The sequence below is a fragment of the Chiloscyllium punctatum genome, chromosome 20, assembly GCF_047496795.1.
Source record: "Chiloscyllium punctatum isolate Juve2018m chromosome 20, sChiPun1.3, whole genome shotgun sequence".
Taxonomy (NCBI): Eukaryota; Metazoa; Chordata; class Chondrichthyes; order Orectolobiformes; family Hemiscylliidae; genus Chiloscyllium; species Chiloscyllium punctatum.
In genome coordinates, this window is record NC_092758.1 from 7,596,239 (window position 1) to 7,624,041 (window position 27,803).

Below are 27,803 nucleotides of genomic sequence, written 5' to 3' on the forward strand. Positions count from 1 at the left end.
CAGTTCCAGTTCCAGTTGCAAGTTCAGTGTAAAAGTCAACGTAGCAATGTGTACTTACTCTTACATCTCAGATCTCACAAGAGACTTTCATATAAAGTAACTAACTATTAAGTGTTCATTTATAAACCTTCTCTGCTTATCATGACTCTCCTATTCTTATGGGTAATAAATGACTCATTTGAACCAGATATAACAGAGTTCATACAAGTTAACAGTCATCGAACTCATTTCATACTTGATACCAAGTTAAGTGTCATTGTAATGTCTAATATTACTCCTTGATTGACGAGAATGAAGCTTTTCCTGATTGGAGATGATGAAAGTCAGGCAATGACATCTCCAATAAGAGAAAACCTAACCACAGCTCACTGACATTCAATGGTGTTATCATCATTGAAATCCCCACTGTCAACATCCTGGGGGGGGTTACCATTCACTCAGAAACTCAATTGGACTAGATATATAAATGCAGTGGCTACAAGACCAAGTCAGAAGCTAGGAGTATTGCAGCGAGTAATACATCTCTTGACTCCCTACAGCCTGCCCACCATCTATAAAGCACAAGTCAGGGGGTCTGATGGAATACTCCCCACCTCCCTGGATGAATGTAGCCTGAACCACACTCAAAAAGCTTGAAACTAACAGGACAAAGCGGCCTGTGTGAATGGTGTCACATCCACAAGCATCATGACCTTCATCACCAACATTCAGTTGCAGCAGTGTGTACTACTAACAAGATGCACTGCAGGAATTCACCAAGCATCCTGAGACAGCACCTTCCAAAATCACCGTGAGTGCTAAGAAGGACAAGGGCAGGAGATACATGGAAACACCATCACCTGCAAGTTTTCCTCCAAATCACTCACCATCCTGATTTAGAAACGTATTCATTCAGTATTCTTTGGTCAAAATCCTGGAATTCCATCCCTAATGGCAATGTGCGTTAATCTGCAGCACATGGGCTGGAGTAGATCAGGAAGGCAGCTCACCACCACCTTCTCAAGGGCCACGAGGATTGGGCAATAACTGCTGGCCCAGACAGCAATGCCCATGTTATGCCAGTAAATTAAAAAAAGCTAACCTTCTGAAGAATGCTGCATGGCACGGGGGTAAATGTCACTAAAAACTGAAAGGAATGTTGAGATTCATTATAAAACATGGATAGTAACCTATGTGGAATCATCAAAACATTAACACTTCTCACTTTTGAGGAAAAATGTGTGCTTTCCTCTTTATATGATATAGTCAACTGAATAACATCAACTTGCTCAAAGCCAAAAAGCAGTGAAAACTTAACTTTACTGAACAACAGGAAGATTTGTGATAAGGCAATGAAGGATTTTGACCATATTCCAAGTTCTCTTTTTTCATTCAGAGACAGGGTGACATCAGGAAGTTAAAAACAATGACTGCAGATGCTGAAAACCAAATACTGGATTAGTGGTGCTGGAAGAGCACAGCAGTTCAGGCAGCATCCAACGAGCAGCGAAATCGACGTTTCGGACAAAAGCCCTTCATCAGGAATAAAGGCAGTGAGCCTGAAGCGTGGAGAGATAAGCTAGAGGAGGGTGGGGGTGGGGAGAGAGTAGCATAGAGTACAATGGGTGAGTGGGGGAGGAGATGAAGGTGATAGGTCAAGAAGGAGAGGGTGGAGTGGATAGGTGGAAAAGAAGATAGGCAGGTCAGACAAGTCTGGACAAGTCAAGGAGACAGTGCTGAGCTGGAAGGTTGAAACTAGGATGAGGTGGGGGAAGGGGAAATGAGGAAGCTGTTGAAGTCCACATTGATGCCCTGGGGTTGAAGTGTTCCGAGGCGGAAGATGAGGTGTTCTTCCTCCAGGCGTCTGGTGGTGAGGGAGCAGCGGTGAAGGAGGCCCAGGACCTCCATGTCCTCGGCAGAGTGGGAGGGGGAGTTGAAATGTTGGGCCACGGGGCGGTTTGGTTGATTGGTGCGAGTGTCTCGGAGATGTTCCCTAAAGCGCTCTGCTAGGAGGTGCCCAATCTCCCCAATATAGAGGAGACCACATCGGGAGCAACGGATACAATAAATGATATTAGTGGATGTGCAGGTAAAACTTGGATGGATGTGGAAGGCTCCTTTAGGGCCTTGGATAGAGGTGAGGGAGGAGGTGTGGGCACAGGTTTTACAGTTCCTGCGGTGGCAGGGGAAAGTGCCAGAATGGGATCGTAGGGGGGTGTGGGCCTGACCAGGTAGTCACGGAGGGAACGGTCTTTGCGGAAGGCGGAAAGGGGTGGGGAGGGAAATATATCCCTGGTGGTGGGGTCTTTTTGGAGGTGGCGGAAATGTCGGCGGATAATTTGGTTTATGCGAAGGTTTGTAGGGTGGAAGGTGAGCACCAGGGGTGTTCTGTCCTTGTTACGGTTGGAGGGGTGGGGTCTGAGGGCAGAGGTGCGGGATGTGGACGAGATGCGTTGGAGGGCATCTTTAACCACGTGGGAAGGGAAATTGCGGTCTCTCAAGAAGGAGGCCATCTGGTGTGTTCTATGGTGGAACTGGTCCTCCTGGGAGCAGATACGGCGGAGGCGGAGAAATTGGGAATACGGGATGGCATTTTTGCAAGAGATAGGGTGGGAAGAGGACATCAGGTAGTGCCTAGCTGGAGAAGGAACCACATGCAGACCATCACATGTTTCATCAGGACATTCCAGAGGACCCTCCACTTCTACCTTGCCTGCAACCCTCAACATTGTGGACACCTAACCCAAGAAGGGTATTCCTCATCTTGTCAGGACACTCTCAGCATGCATGGACCCTTGAGCTACAAATGCCCCAAGGGTCACCTAGCTAAAATTCCAAGGCCAGCAGGCTCCACCATAGGCCAGATTCCCACCACTCCAGCTGCAGATCCTGGGACTGCACCTAAACATAATGCAAGTTGAAGGAAAAGGGAAATATCAAGACGGGACATAAGTGCCATGGCTAAAACTTCATTGCAAATAGGTTATCACATTATAAATTCATGTTCACTTTTCATCAACAGTTACATGATCAAATTAGCTGCACAAAAAGGATGAAGCCAGTAAAGCTAGCCACATTTTCACAACACAATATTCCAGCCACGATCGCTGAACAGCTATTATTTCTATAGGTCCTGTGCCAGCTGGAAACACTCTGATTGAATGAGGGAGCATCCGATGCTGTGAAAGCTTTCGCCAGTTTCTAACCTTTACCTTAATGAAGCAACAGGAAAAGCAAAAAAAAACAGACCAGGAAGCTGAATTTGCAGTGATGATTAAAGAGGGGATGCTGGTCTCTGCAGTATCAAAACATTGACAATCAATGACAGACGACAGTATGCAACATAGTTCCATTGAAAGTATTTGCTGGACAAATGCTGCTAGCTTTGCTGTATTCAATGATACTGCGCCGTAAGTTGATGAATGTGATGTCCCTTCTGATGAACATTTTCATTTTTCAAATGGGTACAAGCCTGGCTCTCACAGATCCTCACCATCTATCACTCATCTTCACTGCAACCTCCAGCAATCTGGAGGAAAGCATCCAAACAATTTTTACAACTGTATTGTACTGCAGCAAACCTCAAGACCTGACAAGCATGGGAATCTCATGTTGAGGAGACATTTTACAGATTGCAATGTCCCTTGTGGAAGAAAGCATCACATTGCAGATATGCTAGGCATCATCATGTCATGGTGTTCCGATACCCACCTCCATACAGAGTATAGAACCACTGTCCCTCTCTCATCTTCATGATATTGTATGGACGATGAATGGCTGCGGGTCTCCTGCAATTTTGCCACATCGTGAGAGCACTTTTCACTGTAAGCTCTACGTATAGAGACTGCTCCACTTCTACTGGAGGTTTCTGTTGTTCCTGAGTTTTCAAAAGCATGTGTTTCTCACCAATTTCTGTGGACTTTCACAGTACAAAAATCGGAATTCCAGAAGCTGAATGCCCCAAGTGGCTAACTGACTTTATCCAAACCTCTGGACTGAAATCAGATGCTGCCTTTTACTCACTGTGTCAATATCCCCTGGCTGGTGACAGTCCCCCTGACTGAGGAGTATCTCCTTAGATTTTGAGACATGGCCCATTTGGTTAACGCACATTTTTTCTTCATGCTATAGATATGACATTAATGTATATCAACCTATCAGCTCCCTTGACTAATCATTGACAGCAAACATGATAAGCTGCCTGTCTTTGTATCTGCACTAAAAGGCAAGGCTAGACAGAAGTACTCTCAACTTTTGACTGCTAAATGAGGTGGCAACGCAGAAAAATGTGAGGTGAGGTGAGGCAAAACATCAATGCTATGAGCATTCCTGTAAGTGCAAAGTGACTGAAAGTTAATAAAGCAAGCTCAGAGCCCTGAGATGCACCCTGTTCTAATTCATGAAGTGGGTGTCTATTCCTGTCTGTAAAACACCCTGACAGCAGCACTGCAATAAAATATGTTTGTGAGCTCTGAAGTGCAGAATCAAAGAGCTGAACTGCTGTGTGTGAGTGAAAAATATACCATGAAGGTGTGGTGAGGCTGGCGCATTTCCAATGCCAACTTCCATGGATTAAAGCTGCAGGCCTTTGCTACCCACAGAGTGTACCCTGAGATGTTTGAGAATGCTTCCCAAAGTAGACACCTAGAGAAGACACAGGTGAGTTGTAGTTGCCAGGTACCTCCTCAGGGTTTCAGGTCAGGAACTGTGGCCATCTAGTTTCTTTTCACTGCCTGGGAAAGTAGCAAGCTGCATATAAATGAGGTAAGATTATGAAGTAATTAGATGTTAATATGCAGAACTAAGTCACTCACTGCTCACCTGCGAGATATTCATCTAGTTGTTAAAACCTTACGCACCAAATCAGATTTTTCTTTTTCCTGATGTGACAAATCTAATTTTTTGATTGACATCATATTTTTTCAGATCCTGATTGAAGTGGAAATGGCTGGTCAGATGAGAAAATATTGAATTCTAGGTATTGCTTAAATAGAATACTATGTAGAACAGCAATTGCAGAGGTAATTCGTGAGATACAATGAAAAGCAATGTTTTGTGAGCTATTCAGACAAATCATACCTTACATAAGTATATCAATGTAATAGAACAGAATGTAGGATATCGTGTTGCAGCGACAGACAGGGTGCAGAGAAAGATCCAATTTATGAGCGGTCCATTCATAAATCTGATAACAGCAGATAAGAAGCAGTTCTCATATCTGGTGCTCACCTGACTTTGAAATGGCTTATGCCTGAAGTGTCAATTCTCCTGCTGCTTGGATGCTGCCTGACCTGCTGCGCTTTTCCAGCAACACATTTTTCAGCTCTGATCTCCAGCATCTACAGTCCTCACTTTCTCCTAACTGACTTTGAAATCGTCAAATAAAGAGATAACATGTGCATGGTGAATTTTAGCACCTGATGCGCTTAAGCAGGTTTAGAATTGGGTCATATTATTGGCATGAAGGGAGACAGTTTTAGAGATTGCATGGATGTGTAAAATATACTGGACTCAACTATGAAAGAAAGATTGTGAGCTATCTGGTTTGGCCTCAGACAGTCTCAAGGGAGGTGACTGAGTTCAGTGAGAAAGAAATTGAGTTTTATGTTGGGACCCAATGGTAGTGGCTTTAGTCTTCTCATTATTTGACTGCATTATTTTTTGGCACATTGAATACCAGGTGCTGAACAACAGCCTGACTTTAAGATAGAGAAAGGGTTGAGAGAATTGGTGGTGAGGTCGAGCTGAGTGTCATCAAAGGTCATATGGAAATCAATGCTGTATTTGTGCATAGGATAATTAAAGGAGACATTTGGAAAGAAAGTTTAGATCATCGAGGAACACAATGGTGATGATCAAAGAGCAGGAAGAGAAGCATTTTTAAATGTTTATCTGACCATGCCTGAATGGATAAGAATCCAACCAAGTGCATTACCAATTCTAATCCTCACCCAACATGAACATAAATTCCTTATAGAATAAGGCTGAGGAAATAATAATTGGAACCATGAAATGGCAGAAAAGATGAATTAATACTTTGGATTAGTCTTCAGTGTAGAAGATACTAATACATTCCAATGATACTAAATAATCAAGGGTCAAAAGTGAGAGAGGAAATAAATACAGAGTATCTCCAGCAAAACTATGCTCGGGAAACTAATGAGGCTGAAGACCCACATGATTCCTGAACGTTATGGAATGCATCTAGATAGCTACCAAGATAGTGGATGCACTGGTAGTAATTGCCGAAAAATTTTTAGATCCTGGAAAAGTTCTAGTGGACTATAAAACTGTCAGTGAAACACTCATTTTTGAAAAGAAAAGCAGACAAAAAAAAGGTGATTATTGGTTACTTAGCTTAAGATCTGCCATTAGGAAAGTAAATCTAAAATAAAGCATGTAAACCTTAGAGCATTTAGAAATACATTGTATAATCAAGCACAGTCAGCATGATTTCATGAAGGGGAAATCATATCTGACAAATTTATTAGCATCCTTTAAGGAAGTAACAAGCAAAATAGATAAAGAGGAAACAGTGGGTGTAATATGTCTGGATTTCCAGAATACATTTGATAAGGTATCATACATTAAACTACTTTATATGATAAAAGCCCATGGTACAGGTCGTTCTGCGATAACACGTGTTTTGTTAATACGAATTTGCTGTAACATGATCGATGAATTGGGGCCATTGTTTCTAAAGTGCAAAGTTTTAAAGCATGTATTGGTTATAGTGCGATTCTGGCCCCATTGGTTTAAATGGTGCTACTATTACATTATTTTCTGGTAACATGGGATTGCATGAGAATAGGCCTGCCGTGTTATAGCAGAACTGACTGTATTGGAGGTACTAAATTAGATTGGATAATGGATAGGCTAGTAAATAGAAGGCTGACATTTGGGATAATGGGAGCATTTTCAGGATGGCAATCTGTACCTTGTGGAATGTCACAGGCCACAATTATTTATAAAAGATAGTATGACTTGGATGAAAGAAGCGAATGTATTATAGCCAAATTTGTGGACGACAGAACAATAGGTGGAAAGGCAAGGGGTGAGAATGACACAAGAGTCCGCAGGGGTATATAGACAGGTTGAATGACTGGGCAAAACATTGACAGATGAAATATAAGTGGGGAAGTGCGAGGTTATGCACTTTTACAGGAAGAATAGAAATGCTGAACATTGTTTAAATGGAGAAAAACTACAGAAAGTGACATCACAAAGGGAGTTGGGGGTTCTTGAATCATGGCATTCCAGACAAGGTTCACCAGATTCACCCCAGGTATGGAAGGATTTTCTTAAAAGGTGAGGTGGAGTAGGTTGGCCCTATACTCATTTCAGTTTAGAAGAATGAGAAACAACCTTATTGAAACATACAAGGTTCTTTGGGGACTTGGCAGGCTAGATGCATCGAGGATAAAGTAGCCGTCTTGATTGGCAAGACATCCACTTGCTTCACCACCAACACTCAGTAGCATCAGTTGTACTGTCCACAACTACAGAAATTCACCAAAGATCCTCTGACAGCACTTCCATACCCACAATCACTTCCATCTAGAAAGTCAAGGGCAGCAGATACATGGGAACAGTACCAACTGCAGTTCCTTTCCAAGTGACTCACCATCCTGACTTGGAAATATGTTGCTGTTCCTTCACTGTCAAAATCCAGAAATTCCCTCTCTAATAGCATTGTGGGTCAAAGTAGATGAACTGCAGCAGTTCATGAAGGTAGCTCACCGCAAACCTCCTCAAGGTCAACTAGGGATGGGCAATATATTCTGGCCAGTCAGAAATGCCCGCATCCTACAAATGAATTTTAAAAAAATATGCATGGAGGTTGTTTCCCCATGTGGGAGAGTCAAGGACCAGAGAGCATAATCCCAGAATCAGTGGTCACCCATTTAAGCGAGAGATGAGAAATAATTTCTCCTCTCATTCAGGAGGCAGAGTCTGTGATAGATAAGAATTAAAGGAATGTAGTTACTCTTAAGCACGAAGAAAGCTGGGTAACTGTTTGAAGGAGGAAAAAACAGTCAGTGCAGGGATCCCCTGTGGTCGTTCCCTAGAAAAACAAGTATACCATTTTGAATACTGTTGAGGGGAGCAACTCACCGGGGCATGCATTAGGGTGCAGGTCTCTGCCACAGAGTCTGCCCCTGTTGCACAGAAGGGAAGAGGGGGAAAGGAGGAGAGTATTAGGCATTGGGGACTCAATATTTACAGGGTCAGATAGAAGGTTTGTTGGGAACAAAAGAGACTCACGGTTGTTGTGTTGCCTCCCAGGTGCCAGGCTCCGTGATGTCTCGGATCATGTCTTTGGGGTCCTGAAAGGACAGGGTGACCAGCCCCAAGTTGTGGTCTACATAGGTACCAATGACATAAGTAGAAAGAGGGATAGGGATGTAAGGCAGGATTTCAGGGAGCTAGGGTGGATGCTGAGAGCTACAATAGACAAGAGTTGTTATCTCTAGTTTGTTACCCGTGCCACGAGATAGGAAGGTGAGGAACAGGGAGAGATATCAGCTGAACACGTGGCTGCAGGGATGGTGCAGGAGGGAGGGTTTCAGATATATGGATAAGTGGGGCTCATTCTGGGGAAGGTGGGACCTCTACACACAGGACGGTCTTCACTTGAACCAGAGGGGTACTAATATCCTGGGTGGGATATTTGCTAGTGCTATTCAGGTGGATTTAAACAGGCTCAGCAGGGGGATGGGAACCTGTGGTGCAGTTCCAGTGCACAGGAGGATGTGAATAGGGAGGACATGGACTGAATTTCATGGTTACAGGAGTGTGCTGGCAGATAGCAAGCTACATTGAAGTGTGTCTACTTCAACGCCAGGAGTATCCGGAATAAGGTAGGTGAGCTTACAGCACAGATAGGTAACTGTGACTTTGATGTTGTGGCCATTTCAGAGACATGGATAGAGCAGGGTCAGGAATGGATGTTGCAGATTCCAGGAGTTAGAACTTTCATCAAGAACAGGGAAGGTGGTAAAAGAGGGGGAGGTGTGGCTTTGTTAGTCAAGGATCCTTTCATGGTGGTTGAAAGACCTTTTGATGAGGACACATCTACTGAGGTGGTAAGAACTGCAGTTAGAACCAGGAGAGGAGATATCACACTGCTGGGAGTTTTTTATAGGCCTCTGCAAAGTTCCAGGGATGTGGAGGAGAGGACTGGCAAAATGATTCTGGGTAGAAGTGAAAGGAGCAAGTTGGTCATTATGGGAGACTTTAACTTCCTCAACATTGATTGGAAATGCTACAACTCTATATGTTGGGTGGATCCATTTTTTTCCAATATGTGCAGGAAGGTTGTCTGATGCAGAATGTCAAAGGGTCGACAAGAGGGGAGCCTCTGGATCTGGTACTTGGTAACTGAACCAGGCCAGGTGTTTGATTTAGTGGTGGGTGAGCACTTTGGAGAGAGAGAGAGAGAGAGAGAGAGAGAGAGAGAGATTAATTTAGTGATGGAAAGGAATAGTTTCATGCCACAGGGTAAGAGTTATCAATGGGGGAAGGGCGATTATAATGTGATTAGGAAGTACTTAGGAGGCATAGAATAGGGTAGAAAAATGCAGGGGATGGAGACAATCGAAATGTGGAACTAGTTTAAGGAACAGATATTGCATGTCCCTGATAGGCATGTTCCTGTCAGACAGGGAAGAAGTGATAAGGTAAGCGAACCGTGGTTTACTGAAGAAATTGTATCTCTTGTTAAGCGGAAGAGGGAGGCTTATGTGACGTTGAGACAAGATGGTTCAGATGCGGCGATGAAGAGTTAAAGATTAGCTAGGAAGGATTGAAAGAGAGTTAAGAAGAGCAAGAAGGGTCAGGAGCAGTCTTTAGCAGGTAGAATAAAAAAGATCCCTAAAGCTTTCTATAGGTATGTGAGGATTAAAAGTCCAAGATGAACATGGAAAGTTATTTTTGGAGAGGTGCTAAATGAATATTTCTCATCAGTTTTCACTCAAGAAAAGGAGACAATTGTAGAGGAGAAGACTGAGATTTGGGCTATTAGACTAGAAAGGATTCAGGTTAGTAAGGAGGAGGTGTTCTCAATTCTGGAGGGTATGAAAGTAGACAAATCCCCTGGGATGGATGGGATTTATTTGAGGATTCTCTGGGAAGTTAGGGAGGAGATGGTGGAGACTTTGGCCTTGATCATTGAGTTGTCATTGTCTACAGGTTTAGTACCAGAGGACTGGAGGATTGCAAATGTTGTGCCCTTGTTCAAGAAAGGCAGTAGAGATGACCCAGGTAATTGTAGACCAGTGAGCCTTATGTCTGTTCGAGGAAATGTTTTGGGAAAGGATTATAAGAGATAGGATTTACAATCATCGAGCAAGCCAACAATTTGATTGCAGATAGTCAATATGGTTTTGTCAAGGGCAGGTCGTGTCTCACAAACCTCATTGAGCTTTTTGAGAAGGTGACCAAGCATGTGGATGACATGGTGTACATGGACTTCAGTAAAGCCTCTGATAAGGTTACACATGGTAGGCTTTTGGAGAAAATGCAGAGGCATAGGATGTCGCAGTTTGGATTAAAAACTGGCTTTCTGTAAGAAGGCAGTGAGTGGTGGTTAATGGAAAATATTCAGCCTGGAGTCCGGTTACTAGTGGTGTGCTACAAGGATCTATTGTGGGACCACTGCTGTTTGTCATTTTCATAAGTGGCTTGGATGCTGGAATAGGTGAAAGGGTTAGTAAGTTTGCAAATGACACTAAAGTCGGTGGAGGAGTGGACAGTGTGGAATAATGTTACAGGTTGCAGGGGAACTTGGATAAACTGCAGAATTGGTCTGAGAGGTGGCAAATGGAGTTCAATGCAGCTAAATGTGAGGTTTGAGAAGAATAACAGAAAAGCAGAATACTGGGTCAATGGAAAGATTCTTGGTAGTGTGAATGTGCAGAGGGATCTTGGTGTCCATGTACATAGATCCCTGAAAGTTGTCACCCAGCTTGATAGTGCTGTTAAGAAGGCATAAGGTGTATTAAGTTTTATTGGGAGAGGGATTGAGTTCCAGAGCTGTGATGCCATGCTGCAACTGTACAAAATGCTTGTGCTGCCTCACTTGGAATATTATGTAGAGTTCTGGTTGCTGCATTACAGGAAGGATGTGGAAGCATTGGAAAAGATGCAGAGGAGATTTACCAGGATGTTGCCCGGTCTGGAGGGAAGGTCTTACAAGGAAAGGCTGAGGGACTTGGGTCTGTTCTCACTGGAGAGAAGAAGGCGAAGAGGGCATTTAGTAGAGACATGCAAGATGATCAGAGGATTAAATAGGGTGGACAGTGACAGTCTTTTTCCTTGGATGATGACATTGGTTTGTACAAAGGGGCACAGCTGCAAATTGAAGGGTGAGATATTTAAGAGAGATGTTAGAGGCAGGTTCTTTACTCAGAGAGTGGTAAGGGTGTGGAATGCCCTACCTGCCAATGTAGTTAACTCAGCCACATTAGGGGCATTTAAACAGTCCTTGAATAAGCATATGGATGATGATGGGAATGTGTAGGGGAGTGGGCTTCGATTAGTTCACAGGTTGGTGCAACATCGAGGGTCGAAGGGCCTGTTATGCGCTGTATTGTTCTATGTTCTATGTTCTATCAGAGAGTAGTGAATCTCTACAACTCTGGATGAGGAAGTGGAAGGGTGGGTTAGTAAATGTGCCGATAACATGAAGGTTGGTGGAGTTGTGGATAACATGGAGGGCTGTTGTAGGTTGCAAGGAGACATTGACAGGATGCAGAACTAGGCTGATAAATGGCAGATGAGTTCAACCTGGAAAAGTATGAAGTGATTTACTTTGGAAGATCAAATATGAATGCAGAACACAAGGTTAAAAGCAGGACTCTTGGCAGTGTGCAGGAACAGAGGGATCTTGGGGTCTATGTCTATAGATTCCTCAAAGTTGCCACCCAGGTTGATACAGTTTTTAAGAAGATGTATGGTGTGTTGTCTTTCATTAGCAGGAGGAATGGGTTTAAGAGCTGCAAGGTTATGCTGCAGCTCTATAGAGTTCTGATTAGACCACACTTGGAATTTTGTGTTCAGTTCTGGTTGCCTTATTATAGGAAAGATGTGGAAGTTTTAGAGAGCATGCAGAGGAGATTTGCCAGGATGTGTCTGGACTGGAGGACATCTCCTATGAAGAAATGTTGAGGAAGCAAGCTTTTTTCATTGGCACGAAGATGGCTGAGAGGTGATTAGATTCCCTACAGTGTGGAAACAGGCCCTTCAGCCCAACAAGTCCACACTGACCCTCCGAAGAGCAAACCATCCAGTCCCATCTCTCTCTGGCTAATGCACCTAACACTATGGGCAATTTTGCATGGCCAATTCACCTGACCTGCACATCGTTGGACGGTGGGAGGAAACCTGAGCACCCGGAGGAAACCCATGGAAACATGGGGAGAATGAGCAAACAGAGCACACAGACAGTGACCCAAGGCTGGAATCGAACCTGGGACCCTGGTGCTGTGAGGCAGCAGTGCTAACCACTGAGCCACCGTGCTGCCCACGTGACTTGATAGAGTTGTACAAAATGTTGAGAGACATAGATAGAGTGGATAGCCAGACTTTTTCCATGGTGGAAATGTCTATCACGAGGGGGAATTATTTTCAAGAAACTGGAGGAAGGTTTAGGGGAGGTCGTTCTTTACTCAGAGAGTGGTAGGTACATGGAATGCACTGCCAGCAGTGGCAGTAGAGTCAGATATATTAGGCAAATTTAAGTGACTCTTGGATAGGCACAAGGATATTAGCACAATGAAGGGAATATAGATTAGTATGATCTTAGATTTAGATAGAAGGCTGGCCCAACATTGAGGGATGAAGGGTCTGTACTGTGCTGCACTGTTCTATGTTCCATGTTCTTTATCACAGAGAACTGTAGAGGTTGGTTGATAAGTATATTAAACGCTAAGATAGACAAATTCTTAAACAGTAATCAAGGGTTATGGCAAAGGGATAAAAGTGATGTTGAGGTTTATCAGACAAACAGTAATCTCAATGAATGGCAGAGCAGACTCAAAAATCTACTTCTGCTCCTACATCTTAAGGTTGTGAGAATACAGAACCAGGAAGATGAATGAGGGTGGAGAGGAATTTTAGAAGTATAGTTTGGTCAACAGTGCAGACATATCAAGCAGGAGGAGGAATGACATGATACTGTCACAGTTGCATAGATGGCCAATTTGGACTTTGATCAGAGGCAGGGATGGAAATGGATCAGTGACTTTCAAATATAGGCATTCCAAGACGTATTGGCATGCAAATTCTGTGATGGCTGTACATTCAAGGACTTTGGAGAGTAAATAAATTTAGTGACGTAGTATTTGTTACCAAGGAGTCAATGACCGTCCGATATAATTGCCTTTTTCTAGAAAAAAAATGTGCATTTTCTCCTCAGCCAGTTCTTTCCCTTTTGCTCAATCAAACACTCCTACCAGAATTCAAAATTCTTTTTTCTCAATATGTCAATACTAAGCAAATGCCTGGCTGTGACATTCATAACTGTAGCTTGAAATTTAACGTGTTGCCACACATATTCATAACTTAATTATATAAAACAATAAAATACATAAGTAGTTTGTCCACATATTAGTTTGAGTGATGGAACTTCTTTTGAGTAATACTTTCTTCACTATGATTGTTAATTATCGAGGAAAACACTCAAAAAGATTGGAAGCAAGAAAATGCGACTCAGTTCCTGTCACTTCTTATAATATATTAAATACGTATTTATCTAAGTCAGTGACTCTACAGTTTAAGTTTCCATTATTGTCATCCGTGTGCCTTAATTTAAACTATCTTGACATATTCAAGACCTTGACCCAAGGCAACACTCATTACTTCTTTCCTTGATTTGAATATGTGTCATCTATACAAATCTCATTTCAGGCAATCCCTCCACACAAATCTATCAGTTGTACAAAGTTCATATTTTTATTTAGGAAGAAATAAATTTTCTTTATATAGCACTCTTCATATATGCAATTTTTCGAATAGAATCTTTGTGATCAATTAATTTCAAAATTGTCATCATTGTTTTACAGGCAAATTGATGAGCCAATTTGTAAACTGCGTGGTTTCACAAACTTAAATGGGATAAAAGTTAAATTGTTTAGATTGGTTGAGGCCATGGAGCAAGGATGCAGGAAAGGGCAAATTCTCTTTAAGTACTGTCAGTAAATTTAACATCTACCTGCATTGGCAGATAAGGTCTAAAAATTGATGGAGGCAGAGGAGGATGCTGGTAACACATTAGAAGCTGAAAAATTCAGAAACTCTTCAGTGAGACTTCATTTTTTAAGCATCTTCTGATCACTTGCTAGTCTTATTAAACTTTGTCAGAAGATCCATAAAACATGAAGAATTACACAAATTCCATACTACCAAATTGCAATCTCTGTATCAATTTCACATTGACACACTGATGAAAGATTTACCATTCATACTGAATTTTGCAGTTTTAAATGTATTTAGAAAGTGATTATTCTCACTACTCAGAATTTTTAATGTGTAGCAGATGAGCATAGTGAATATATGAACTTTTGTTTCAATAAACAGTTGAGAATGATGCAGTGCAACTGCTACTTCTGTTCATTAATGCTTTGCAATTACAATCCATTTCTGCTAAACGAACACACCAGTTGATGAGCAAGGCAAAGTTGGATCATTGTCCATCTAAATTTCCTTCCTACACTCTCCAGTTTCAAGCCAGGTGAATAGCACCTATCTGACCACTATGATGGAGACCAGGGCTTACCAGTAAACAATGATGAGATAAAAGATTTTGTGCCACTGTTCAGTGCAGAGTATTGGTGGTCCAACTTGTTGTGCCTCATATCGTCAAGTGCATTAGGACATTATCAATATATTTTATACGCTTTACTTCCAATTGTCATCTTCTCCCTCAGGCAGCTCAGGAAATGTGGCATATCCATAAGGACTTTCACTAACTTTCACAGATGCACCATTGAAACCATACTGTCAGGGTGCATAAATGGCATTTGCTCTGCCCGCGACTGTAAGAAACTGTAGAAGGTTGTGTGCACAGGCCAGACCATCATGGAAGCCAAACTTCCATTCATAGACTCCAGCTTGCTGCCGCGGAAAGGCTGTCAACATCATCAAAGATCCAGCACACCCTGATAATGCTCTCCTACAACCTCTTCCATCAAGCAGAAGATATAGAAGCTTGAACACATGTACCAGCATGTTCAGGACAGCTTCTTCCCTGCCATTATTAAACTGATGACTGGACACTCTACCTTCAAATAATGCTGATTTTGTTAATGTTGATCTTGCCTAACACATGCCTAATGTGATCTAACCTGTATGCCTCCATCTAAGATTTTTTTCCCATCCTATGATCTGTATGCCCTTGCTTACTATGATCTGCCTGTACTCCCATAAACAAAGCTTTTCACTGTACTTAGGTACACGTGACAATAAATGAATGAAATCAACCAAATTCTCACCTGAAGCAAGTGACTCATTTTGGGACTAAAGTCTGTAAGAGCTAACAATTTCTGAAATTTCACTGATTAACTATTCCTTATATTTAAGCTTCCAATATGAAAGTTAGCTGCGTGTTTAAGCATCCTTTGTGGATTGCAATTGTTGGAGTAGAATATCTGTTTGTTCTCACCTGACAGTAATATACCCATCCTTTACTACTAGTTGTCAGCACATGAGAAATCTCAGTGCAAGCCACAAATGACATTCAAATATTCATGAGCATTCAGCTTCAACATCATATAGAAGCAGAAAGCAATGGAGAAACTCAGCAGGTCTGGCAGTATCCTTGGAGAGAGAAGCAGAAGTCATATTTCTGGTCTTCTTCAGAATCATGGGACTCAAAAATATCAACTTTGTTTCTTTTTCCACAGATCTGTCAGGCCTGCTGAGTTTATCTGACTTTGTGTTTTTAATTCAGATTTCCAGCATCTGCAGTTGTTTTCATCCTCATATTGCATGCTTGCCTATTTACATTCAGAACGCTTCATTAAGATGCGATAAGAGAATTTTTGGAAAATGAAAAAGACAAAACAATATAATCTAACTGTTGCAACAGTACAAAACACACCAGAAGACATTTTGAATTTTGCTTAAAAAAAATACATTGTTCATTGAACACATTGCGTTTACCAAGACATTTTACAAGAATACCAATTCAAGAGGAAAACCAACATTGTTGCTGCATGAAAGGTTAATGCTGATTGGTTGGCAAGTGGACTCTGATTAGTAGTGTTGTTGCCATGGAGGATTCACCCATAAATGCTAATTAACAAGTAACAGACTGGTTTGTCTAATTTTAATCCAGATAGGCTGAATCTGATTGTGTCTTTTTCAGAAATACTCAACTTCTTTATTACCAAGTAACATGATATTTTCAAATAACTTAAGAATTTTGTGCTTGTGACAATACATTATCTTAATTTATTCCAAATTAAGGGAAAAGTTTTTAGCTCTCTGTTAGATTTAAATACCAGACAGAGAATAGGGAATGGAACTCTCTCCCCTTCCTGTCAGTGTAGAGCTCAAAGCATTTTGAGGACTTGAAATTCCTACCATTACCTGCCTGAGGTGAACAGGAATTCAGTTGGTGTAAGTTATTCGTACCTTTGCTATCAGTAACAAAACACTACTGGGCAGCTAAGATACCAAGTGAATGGAATAACTGCAGGTTGCTACTTTTACCAAATTTGTCATCCTTCTGAACTCATTCATTTATGATAAGCTGCCTATTTACAAGTAATTGAGATCCTTCAGCATCTTGACCATTTTGTTATTTTTTGAGCACAAGCATAGAGATTGATAGCGAGTATGAAATTCAGTTATGGGATTCAGCCATTTGGACCTAAAAACTGATTGCTAGAACACAACAACTCGGAGCAGGAATAGGCAATTCAGCCCTTCAAGCCTGCTCCATTTAATATGATTATGGCTGATTTCATCGCAACTCTCTTTTCTTGCCTGTAAATCCATAAACTCATATTAATCAAAAATCTATCTTGTCTAAATTTATTCACTACCCTGGCATCCACTGTATTGACTCCTACAGATTCATGACCCTTGTTGTTGTATGTCCTACAGAGTGATTAGGGATTCTATGTGGCCCTTTGTCCCTCCTTAGTACAGATTTTAAAAAACTGGGAAATTGGTAATTAACAGCAATTCAAAATTGGTGAATCAACAGCTCATTTTGTATTTCAACAGAAATCTTTCCCATTCAAATTGGGCAAGAGAAGTAGCTTGCTTGTTACTATTACCCATTTTGCACCAGCATTGAAAATCAGTTTCTGTTCCATTAAAACTATTTCATTTCTCATACTAACATGTCAGCTCACTCAGCACATATGGAGATTTGAACCAGAAACTAGCGAATTGCATCGCTAAATTTTGCACACTGATTACATTGCTTTTACTAGCTATGCTACTAATGACATTTCCTAATTTCCATTTTAGCAATTGCTATTTACTGGAGGAGGTATGGCAAATATATATCTTTTAAATTTATATACTTTCTCTGCAGTGTTTGAAAAATATACACAGTTTCCATATTCATGAAGTTTTTAATTTTATGCACCGTGATTCCTTAGTGAACAAAGGGGTAATTATTTTGATGCTGTTTTATTTTACAAATGGATAAGAAAATAAATTAATTCCATTTGACGGAAAAGTGTTGGCAGAAATCTCGAGATGGAAAAGATTGGCTGCAGGCACAATGTGCTCATAAATTTGAAATTGGTCAGTCGAGAAATATATTAATTAGCTTCAAGAACTAATTGCAGTGATGGAACAATGAGCTTTGAATGCTTTACATAAATTATACAGAATTAATCTGCATGTTAGAATGGATTTGTATTTACACACTTTTTTCTCATTGGTTCAGTTCCAACAAATCCAACACCTGTGCCTGTCGAATAACTGCATGGCGTAACATTTTAGTCTCTTAACATTAGCTTTTGTGATGCTAACTGTCATTCAAAAGCCTCCAGAAAGGCAATGAAGAAGTATTTGCTCATTATGTGGAAGAAAGGTACTGACTGACACATTGGTAAATGCCAAAAAGTTGATATGTTCTCTCTATAAATGAAACAGCCTTCAGACTTTTAAAACATGCAAATTATAGACCTAACAGCTGATTGTTCACTGCAAGCTTAGTCTGCCCTCTCCCCTAGCATCTACGCTATGTGTACAATCTTCCTTGGACATTATTCACCATCTCAGCCATTGATGGCCCTATACTTCTTTGGACTACCTACACCTGTCCCTGCACATTTTCAGATAGCTCAAAGAATTTTCAGAAGGCTGTGCATTTTACAAATGCCACCTCTAGGTGGTGCAGAGTAGAAAGAAAGCTGATCCTCAACCAACAGGATGAAGCTTCTTGGGTGTAAAGTAATGCAGCCGACACAACTGAAAATAGCTTATTTTGTTCTCCAAGCAGCCGCTTTCTCTGCCCATCTCCCTGCGGCCTCCAATCTTTCCCCAGACATTGTGTTACTCCAAGGCAAAAAAGAGGCAGGCTCACAATGCAGGGTTCTTTCTTGCTACTCCTGCTGCAGACTTCCCACCTATTTCGTGTTCCCATTCCTGGCTTTTGTCCAGCTCCAACTGGGGGCCCAGACTCCATCTCTTCTCCCTGCTCCCTCATGTGCTAATGATAGCCTCACTCCACACAGAACATGGTGGTGTCTTTGGCATATGCTAAGATGCTTCCTGCAGTCTGTCCTGTTGCACCCAATTGTCATCATTGGTTGTTCTGCAGCCTCCATATTCATTCAGTTTTCAAAAGTACCGAAAATTTTCATTCACTCTTTTCTGTATTATAGTAATCTGTGATTATGACTCATTCTTAAAGGGTTCTTTTCATATGTTCTCAGTAACGGCACTTGATATAACTATCTTTGAACTGGATGCAATTTGAATGTCACCTTCTTATTTGTTCAATCCTTATTTACTTATGAATATGAAATCTTCTAATGTAACTACTCTATTGCATGATCTAGCATGAGTGAAAACACAAGGTTTTTTTTCAATTCACGAATATTTACGTGTAACAAAACTAAATATTTACTTGAGTGGTAGTTGGCAGTTGAAACAGGATGCAACTTGTTCATAGCACAATCTGTTTGAAGCTCCCTGTTGGTGGAAGCGCATATGTGACTGGCCTTATAATAATGCAGCCTTCACAAGTAAAGGTTTCACATTTAATTAGACCTGTTGTGACAAATCCCATTTAGAATTAATAGTTAGATTCTGTTTATATTACATTCTCAACCATCATGTTCTCCACCAATCCTTCCTCAAAATTATTAAGTTCATGTTTGTCTGGACACAGAGTGTCATTGTGCTTTTGACTCTATGATAGACCACTATTTAACCCTCAACACTAGAAGTGACTAGAAATAAGTGGACAAATATGGTTGAGAAATGGAAGCATTATCCTTTCGTTAGTTGTCTGGAACGAGAGAATCATTTGATGGGCTCCATCGGCTAACTTGGCTGAGCTCAGCTAACAACACCAAATGAAAATCTATGTGGGGATGTTGAATCTTTGTGTCTTATTGCAATGCTTAATGCATTGACTCATTAACACATTAAGGGTACCACAATTCTAAATTCTTGTTGTTTGTATGACAATCATCATCATCTCAATACAAACTGTGTAGAATTTATAGCATACAATGAGGTCATTGTCTTCAACTGGTTTGCTGGTGTTTATACTCCACATGATTCTCACAGCCTACTTCATCCAACCTTTCAACAGAGCCTTCAATTCATTTCTCCCTGATGTTCTTTATCTAGATTTGCCTTAAATATTTGCTCCAACTACCCATTTCGATTCTGAGTTTTATATTTTAACTTCCATTGTATTGTTTGCAAATTTGGTTGGGAAGAAATGCACTCAACTTGCCCACATGAAAAACTGGGTGATGATGTTCCCAAATGGAGCAATACAACTTTGAGTGACCAAGCAGCATGGATTTGCAGACTGACTATTCATGTGCTAGTTGCTAACTTGTGCTGATGTGATTTAAGTTTTGTCATATTCTTTAGGACAGCACTGAAATAGGTCAAAAACACTCAGTGACATTTAGCCAGTGACATTAAGCCTCAGTTAAGGTTCATTTTAGTGCACAAAGAGTGAACTCATACACTTCCCTTTCATGATTCGATATTAACAATCAAGCAATGAAAGGGCCGTCTGTGCTCCCTGTGAAAGCTTAGCAACTAGTCTGTAATGTAGCAAAGTGGGGAGTAATTACAAAAAAAAACTAAACTGAGCTGATATTAACTCCCAATTGGGCACATCTTCTGAGCTCAGATCAAAACTTAGGTTAAGTGGTTGACAAGGAGTGAAACAAACACAGAGAACTCTCAATAAACTCAGGCGAAAGTGAGGCCTGCAGATGCTGGAGATTCTAGTCAAGATTAGAGTGGTTCTGGAAAAGCACAGCAGGTCAGGCAGCATCTGAGGAGCAGGAAAATCGACATTTCAGGCAAAAGCCCTTCAACAGCCCTTGATCTGGCAGCATCGTATGGAGAGGGAAACAGAGTTATTGTTTCAAGTTCTCTTCACCTGTTTGTTTCTACCTTCATAGATGCTGCCAAAATGCACTGGGTTTCTCCAGCATTCTTGGTATTTGGTTTCTGATTTCCAACATCTGCAGTAAATTGCTTTACATAATAAGGAGTGAGCCTGATACTGGCTAATTTAATTGTTAAGTAAAAACCAAATAGCTAAATTGCGTTGAATAGTTCTATGAATGGGTTACAAGACAAGTTAGGGTCTGGATTAGAGTGGTGCTGGAAAAGCACAGCAGTTCAGGTAGCATCCGAGGAGCAGGAAAATCGACGTCTCGGGCAAAAGCACTTCATCAGAAATGAAGCTACTAAACAAGCTACAAAAACCAAAGCTTTCCATTTTCAGCTTGCAACCAGTGTTCATGATAAAATAAAACAGAAAGGTTCATTTCCAGACGTTTTGTTACCTTACTAGGTAACATCTTCAGTGGACCTCATGCGAAGCAATGCTGAAAATTCCTGATTTCTATTTATATGTTTGGGTTTCTTTGGGTTGGTGGTGTCATTTCCTGTAGTGATGTTATTTCCTGTGGTGAAGTCACTTCCTGTTCCTTTTCTCAGGGGGTGGTAGATGGGGTCTAACTCACTGTGTTTGTTGATAGAGTTCCGGTTGGAATGCAATGCTTCTAGGATTTCTCATGCGTGTCTTTGTTTGGCTTGTCCTAGGATGGATGTGTTGACCCAGTTGAAGTGGTGTCCTTCCTCATCCGTATGTGACATACTAGTGAGAGAGGGACACTAGTATCCTCACATACAGATAAGGAAGGACACCACTTCAACTGGGACAACACATCCATCCTAGGACAAGCCAAACAAAGACACAATTGAGAATTCCTAGAAGCATAGCATTTCAACTGGAACTCTAGCAACAAACACGTCGAGTTAGACCCCATCTACCACCCCCTGAGAAAAGGAACCGGAAGTGACTTCACCACAGGAAATAGCATCACCACAGGAAATGAAATCACCAACCCAAATAAATCCAAACATATAAATAGAAAGCAGGAATTTTCAGCATTGCTTTGCATGAGGTCCACTGAAGATGTTACCTGGTAAGGTAACAGAACGTCTGGAAATGAACCTTTCAGCTCAGCGACTAAACCTCCATCCAAAACCTCAACCTGAGATAGAAATCTTCTCAAAACTTGCTAAAATAAAACAGATGCTGGAAAGGGGGTCTGTGGAAGGGTTACTGGACTGGAAATACTAATTCTATTTTCTCTCCACAGATATTGCCTAACCTGTTGAGTTAATCCAGCAATTCCTACTTTGTTTTATTGTTTCTGCTGTTGTTCTATTAGCTGCTACCTGCTGAACATGAATATAAGCCAAGTCTTTCAAATGTTTAACGACTTTGGGAAAAAAGATGTCTAGTAGTATGGCTGCTTGAATACAAGCCAGTGGATGGAAGGCTGAAGCAGAACCAAATCTCCTTGAAACATTTGACAATGCAATATTTGATTTAGTTGAACTTGAAGATTCTGAGGCATTTGTGATGATTGATCAGCCAGTGTTATTCATTAATGGCAGTTGAAGGGTTAGACTTGAAAGTGGGAGCTGGTTTTCTCTCACTGAGCTCTGACAGACAGGACAGCAACAAAACTAACTAATGGCTTGTACAATATGTAGCCAGCTGACCAAATTCCAGCTGCCTCTTTGTGAGCATTCCTGTATTCCAGAAGCCCTGACTCTTGCCAACCTCCAATTTCTCTGAATCTAGGTAAATAGTAGATTGCCTCAAAGGAGGAGAATGCATGGTCTAGGTGGGACAAATAGAAATTCAGGATGAATGAGTTTTGCATTAATTAAGTATAATTATGGGTTACTATCTGTAGTGATTGTAATGACGTCTGTCAGGTGTACCTCATAGAATATGAGTTCCTTGATCAGGGCTGTTAATCAGGTCCAATCTTGGAGCTGTGACTAATAGATATAAACAGCAGTGTCAGAGATTCTGTTCACTCTGAGAGCTGGCTCTGAGGGAGCTGGATCAGTGTCATGGACTCTCCATGTGTAAATAAAGGGTGACTTAGTGATGGGATACTGTGGAATTATTTTATCATACACGTCACAGAATACCTGATTAGAAAAAAATGAAAATCATTACAATCCATTTGTGAAGTACAATAAAATGGGCACTCATAGCTGCCAGAGCCAAATGCTGCAGCCTGAAATGAAATTTTCATGGATTTAATGAAAAAAACAATATAAAAGTAATTTAATCAAGTGACAGAAAATTCCAGGACTGAAAGATGGCCCATAGTTGTAAATTTCTGAAATGTTATATTGGACATAATCTTTTTCACCACCCACTTGTGAAATGCCATAGCAAAACATTTTAAAATAACCAATAGACCTTCTCAGCCAGAAACAAGTGAAAATATATTAACTTTGTGTTGTATTTCTAGATACTTTGGGCCATAGATTACTTCCTTGGTGTCTGAAAGTGATGCCTGAGCTAATGAGCTATGAACTAAATCTAAATTAAGATTGGGCCATAGCAGCATGGGTGCCACCACTCAGGAAAATGAAAATGGGTTGGTGATCATGTCAGAATGGGTTCAGAGCTGAAGGTAACAGTATTTGAGCAAGGAAATAAAGGTGACCACTTGTGGGCAATTGGCAATCACTGAGGGCCATAGATGGAGAGGTGGGTAGGCAACAGCAGCTGCTCTTCACCTTAACGCTTTACATGATTTCACAATCAATTCAGTTTATTATACAAACATAGCTTGTTGACTGTAGCCTAAAAAGGCTGTTATTTTTAAAGGAGAAAGTGAGGACTGTAAATACTGGAGATCAGAGTCGAGAATATAGTACTGAAAAAGCACAGCAGGTCAGGCAGCATCCGAGGAGTAGAAGTTCCTGGTGACTGGCTTATGCCTGAAATGTTGATTCTCCTACTCCTCAGATGCTGTCTGCCTGACCTGCTGCGCTTTTCCAGCACCACACTCTTGACTGTTATTTTTAAAGCCCTGCTTTTCCAATGGCAAATTAATCTTGCCATTTGGAATACTGAACAGTTATAAAACCATTTATTTGAATATGCCATGTATGTTTGACACATCAATGTCTTGGATATCACAGAATGCAAAATGTATCTTGAACCAGCACAATCAGGCAATGCATTAATGTTATTCATTCTTTTTTTCAAAATATATTTTATTTGGACTGAATTTACCTTGTAAGGATTAAATAGAACTATTCATTGTAAAAGTAAAGACTTTGTGTCAGAGAATGTTTCTATGGATCCTAGAAGTTAACATCTGCAAGGATCTGTAAGCAGCTTGTACCAGTAGAAGCTAATGTTATCAAAAACATTCTGAGACACCTTGTAATCAGGAGACATCTTGGCAAGTGACAGATACTGATGAGGAATGGGCAAAACCCGGATTATTTGTTCCTTGATTGGGCATCTGTTTCTTACGTTTGTATGAAGTGAGATCAGAATTTGAAACAATGAGATATCACGCGACCCTAAGATTGTGTAAAGGTACTCAATTTTTCTGTATTCCTCTGAGTTTTGTTCTGGACTCAGTAGATTGATACTCTCCCTACTTTGTTTGAACAAAATAATCACTGAGCTGTACTCAATGCCTGGTGGGCAATCATTTGCAGTTGCCACAACATGCTAAAAATGTTTATTGATACATTTAAATAAGGTAATTGCCACAATTTATTTAAAGTTGCCCAAAATAAAATGATTGCAAAGAAATTTTACTCTTTGTGTTTAGTTGAGATTGAATAATTTAAGATTGGAATAGCTTGTTTGCTATTAAAAGAAAATCATGAAGAGCCTTTTGGAAAAGACTTAATACCCTAGGGGCAAAAAGTAATGCTTAACTTTGGAGCTTCCTTGTAGGCCTCCAGATGAACATTTTGGTGGGAGCTCCCAAAGGAGATGTCAGGACATGGCCTAATATGTGGGTAGGGACAACGTTTTATAAACTGGACCAAAAGATCATAGAAGCCGGATCTGTACAGAAAAAGATTTGCATTTTACGTTCCATAGTGTCTTGCATTATGTAGGGAAAGCCTTTAAAATACAGCAATCATTGTCAATAAGCGCTTGCTGCTTCTGTATTATTTACATTTTTGTGAATTCTAACCGAATTGCTCAACCAAGTGGTAAGTCCAGAACCTGAATTCCCAATACGGTTGCTCCTAGTTTTAATCATGCCACTGTGATTATTTACATTATAAAGGTTAGACAGGCGAAGATAAGCTGGAGGCTGAATAGCAGTATTGAATAATTCTACTTGTAATGTAATGCTATAACATATGGAGTTGGAGCAAACCTGCCTCCCCATAGCATTCTCCATGTCATATTTTGCTGGAGAGCAAGAAAAAGAAACAGGACATTCATATGTTATAGAGTGAAATTACTTCTATATTTTAGTTTGAGTTAAGGTTGCTTTTGAGCACTACTCATTCATACAATAACTCATTCAAAGCAAATAATCTAATGACTACTTCTCCCAAATAAAAATAAAAACTGCAATGTTGGAAGTCTGAAATAAAAACAGGAAGTTCTGGAGAAACTAATCAGGTCCAGCAGCATGTGTAGAAAGAGAAAGAGAGTTGAGTGATGCTTTTCAGAACTGATAGTTCTTAACAGGAGTCACTGGATTTGAACAAAACTCTCTTTTTCTTTCTACCACACAGGTACCAGGCAATGACCATGTTCAAATAAGAAACAAGCTAACCAGTACTCCTTGACATTCAGTGGTGTTACCATCAGTGCATCCTCCTCTCAACATCATGAAGGTTACCATTGATCAGAAATTCAACTGGACAGGCCACATAAACACAGTGGCTACAAGATCATGTCAGAGGCTAAGAATGCTGTGACAAGTAACTCATGCCCTAACTCTCCAAACTGTCCATCATCGACAAGTCGCAAGTCAGGAGCGTGACTGAATGCTCCCCATTTGCCTGCATAGTTGTAACAACACTTTGGGCGGCGCGGTGGCACAGTGGTTAGCACTGCTGCCTCACAGCGCCTGAGACCCGGGTTCAATTCCCGCCTCAGGCGACTGACTGTGTGGAGTTTGCATGTTCTCCCCGTGTCTGCGTGGGTTTCCTCCGGGTGCTCCGGTTTCCTCCCACAATCACAAAGATGTGCAGGCCAGGTGAATTGGCCATGCTAAATTGCCCATAGTGTTAGGTAAGGGGTAAAATGTAGATGGTGGGTTACGCTTCGGCGGGGCGGTGTGGACTTGTTGGGCCGAAGGGCCTGTTTCCACACTGTAAGTAATCTAATCTAATCTAAAAAAAACACTCAAGAAGTTGGACACCACCAAGGCCAAACCAGCCCACTGATTGGTACCTGATCCACAAGCATCCACTCTCTCCACCACCTACACTCAGTAGCAGTAGTGTATACAATCTACAAGATTCACTGCAGAAATTCATCAAAGATCCTTTTGACAGCTCCTTTCAAACCCATGACCATTTACATATCGAAGGACCAGTGCAGCAGATACATGGGAACACCGTGACCTGCAAGTTCCCCTCCATGCCATTCATTCTTCACTATCACTATGTAAAAATCTTGGACTTCTGTCCTTGGGGCATGGTGGGTCAACCTACAGCATGTGGACAGCAGCAGTTCAAGAAAGCAGCTCACCATCGCCTCCTCAAGGGCAGATTGAGAAAAGTAAGAAACACTGACTAGTTACACGGTCCCACAAGTGAATAAGTTAATAAAGAAAGGTGCTGCTAGACTGCTGATTTTTTTCTAGAAATTTCTGTGTTTATTTCTATTCCTTCCCCTGTGTCTCAAAATATCATTATCGCAGTACCTGTTTGATATCGTTTCTGCAATATGTGCTCACTCGATTGCCAGAACTTCAGAGGAAAAGCCATGAATACCATGGGAAAGTAGCATAAACCATTTTATTAGAGCGAACAAGTGGGAGTTTCCTAAATTAAATTTATCCCAACATCCTTCTATCTTCATGTTTGTTTTCTACATTGATACACAGAGCTAGATTTTTTTCCCCTCTGTTCCTTTGTATATCTATGGTTGTCTTTTTTTCTATAGAATTAATTTTTTGTGTGAGTTTAGCAATCACTTTCAATAACATTGGATGAACATTTAATTAAGAAACAACAAAAATATGATTTTAGTCATTAAGCTCCAGGAACATTATGGACCTTGTAATTATGTTGTTAAATTATTAGAAGTGTTCAGACAGAAATTCAACACCGATGTTGCCATTTGTGTCTGTTGTTCTCTATTATTCCTTTTGATTCTCTATTTTGTCAGTTACCATCTATCTGTCTCCTCTTAAAGCCTCTCTTTGTTCTTTTGTTTATCAGTGCCCCTCTTCATTAACTTCATGTGCAAGTTTTGGGCTGTCTATCCTCATGTGTCTGGTTTCTTTCTTCCTCTAACATTAGAAATCTTTGTAGCTCTTTCTCCAACTGTTGTTTTGTCTTGGCCTGCTGTACCTGTGAATTGTGAAACTGGTGCTTGATGTGTATGTATATGTTTTGGAGAATCAAATGTAAATAATGCAGAAATATCAAGAGCCAAATGACAATGATCCATACATTTTAAAAAGATTTCCCAACATAAGCTATTTGCTGATCTGTATTTGGTTGTACACTTCACTTTCTGCATATTGATTATCTTATGGAGTGATGAAATTGCACATTCTTACACCTGTGACATTTTTACCACCATTCCAAGCACCTGTGTACCATCTTCAAAATTTAGGAAACAGCTAGTTGAAGTGCAATACTCAGTCTTTAAGCTGCTGATAATTCACATGCATACAGGTGCAAGAAAATAGTGATTTACTCCATAACTGCCATCCTTCATCACTGGATCCAGTTTTATCAACATAAGTTAGGACAGATTGTGAGTAATAGAGCATCTTTCCTTCTCTTAATATCTTGTTTATTTCTTAAATTTTGGATTTTTATCATGTCCTCCACCTTGAAGATTGATGCAAAATATTGGTTTAACTTTTCTGCCATTTCCATAGCCGTAGAAGCTCTTGTTGTTTGTTATTATATTTCTTGATAATTTATTTTCACCATCAATTTCTCCTCTTTATTAGATTTTTGGTCATCTGCAGCCGTTTCCTAAAATCCAATCTTCTGGCATTCTGCACTTTGAATGGCTGAGTTTTAAACTGGACATTCTCCTCGAACACCTTTATTATCAAATTAAATGCACGTTTTTAGTGGAAATGCACATAACAGTT

At 40.7% G+C, this 27,803-nt stretch overlaps 1 protein-coding gene across 1 annotated transcript in view; it reads right to left on the minus strand.

The window, feature by feature from the left end:
• LOC140491848 (protocadherin alpha-C2-like) overlaps positions 1–27,803 on the minus strand; it is a 266,315-nt gene that overhangs the window by 1,575 nt on the left and 236,937 nt on the right. The window lies entirely within an intron of this gene.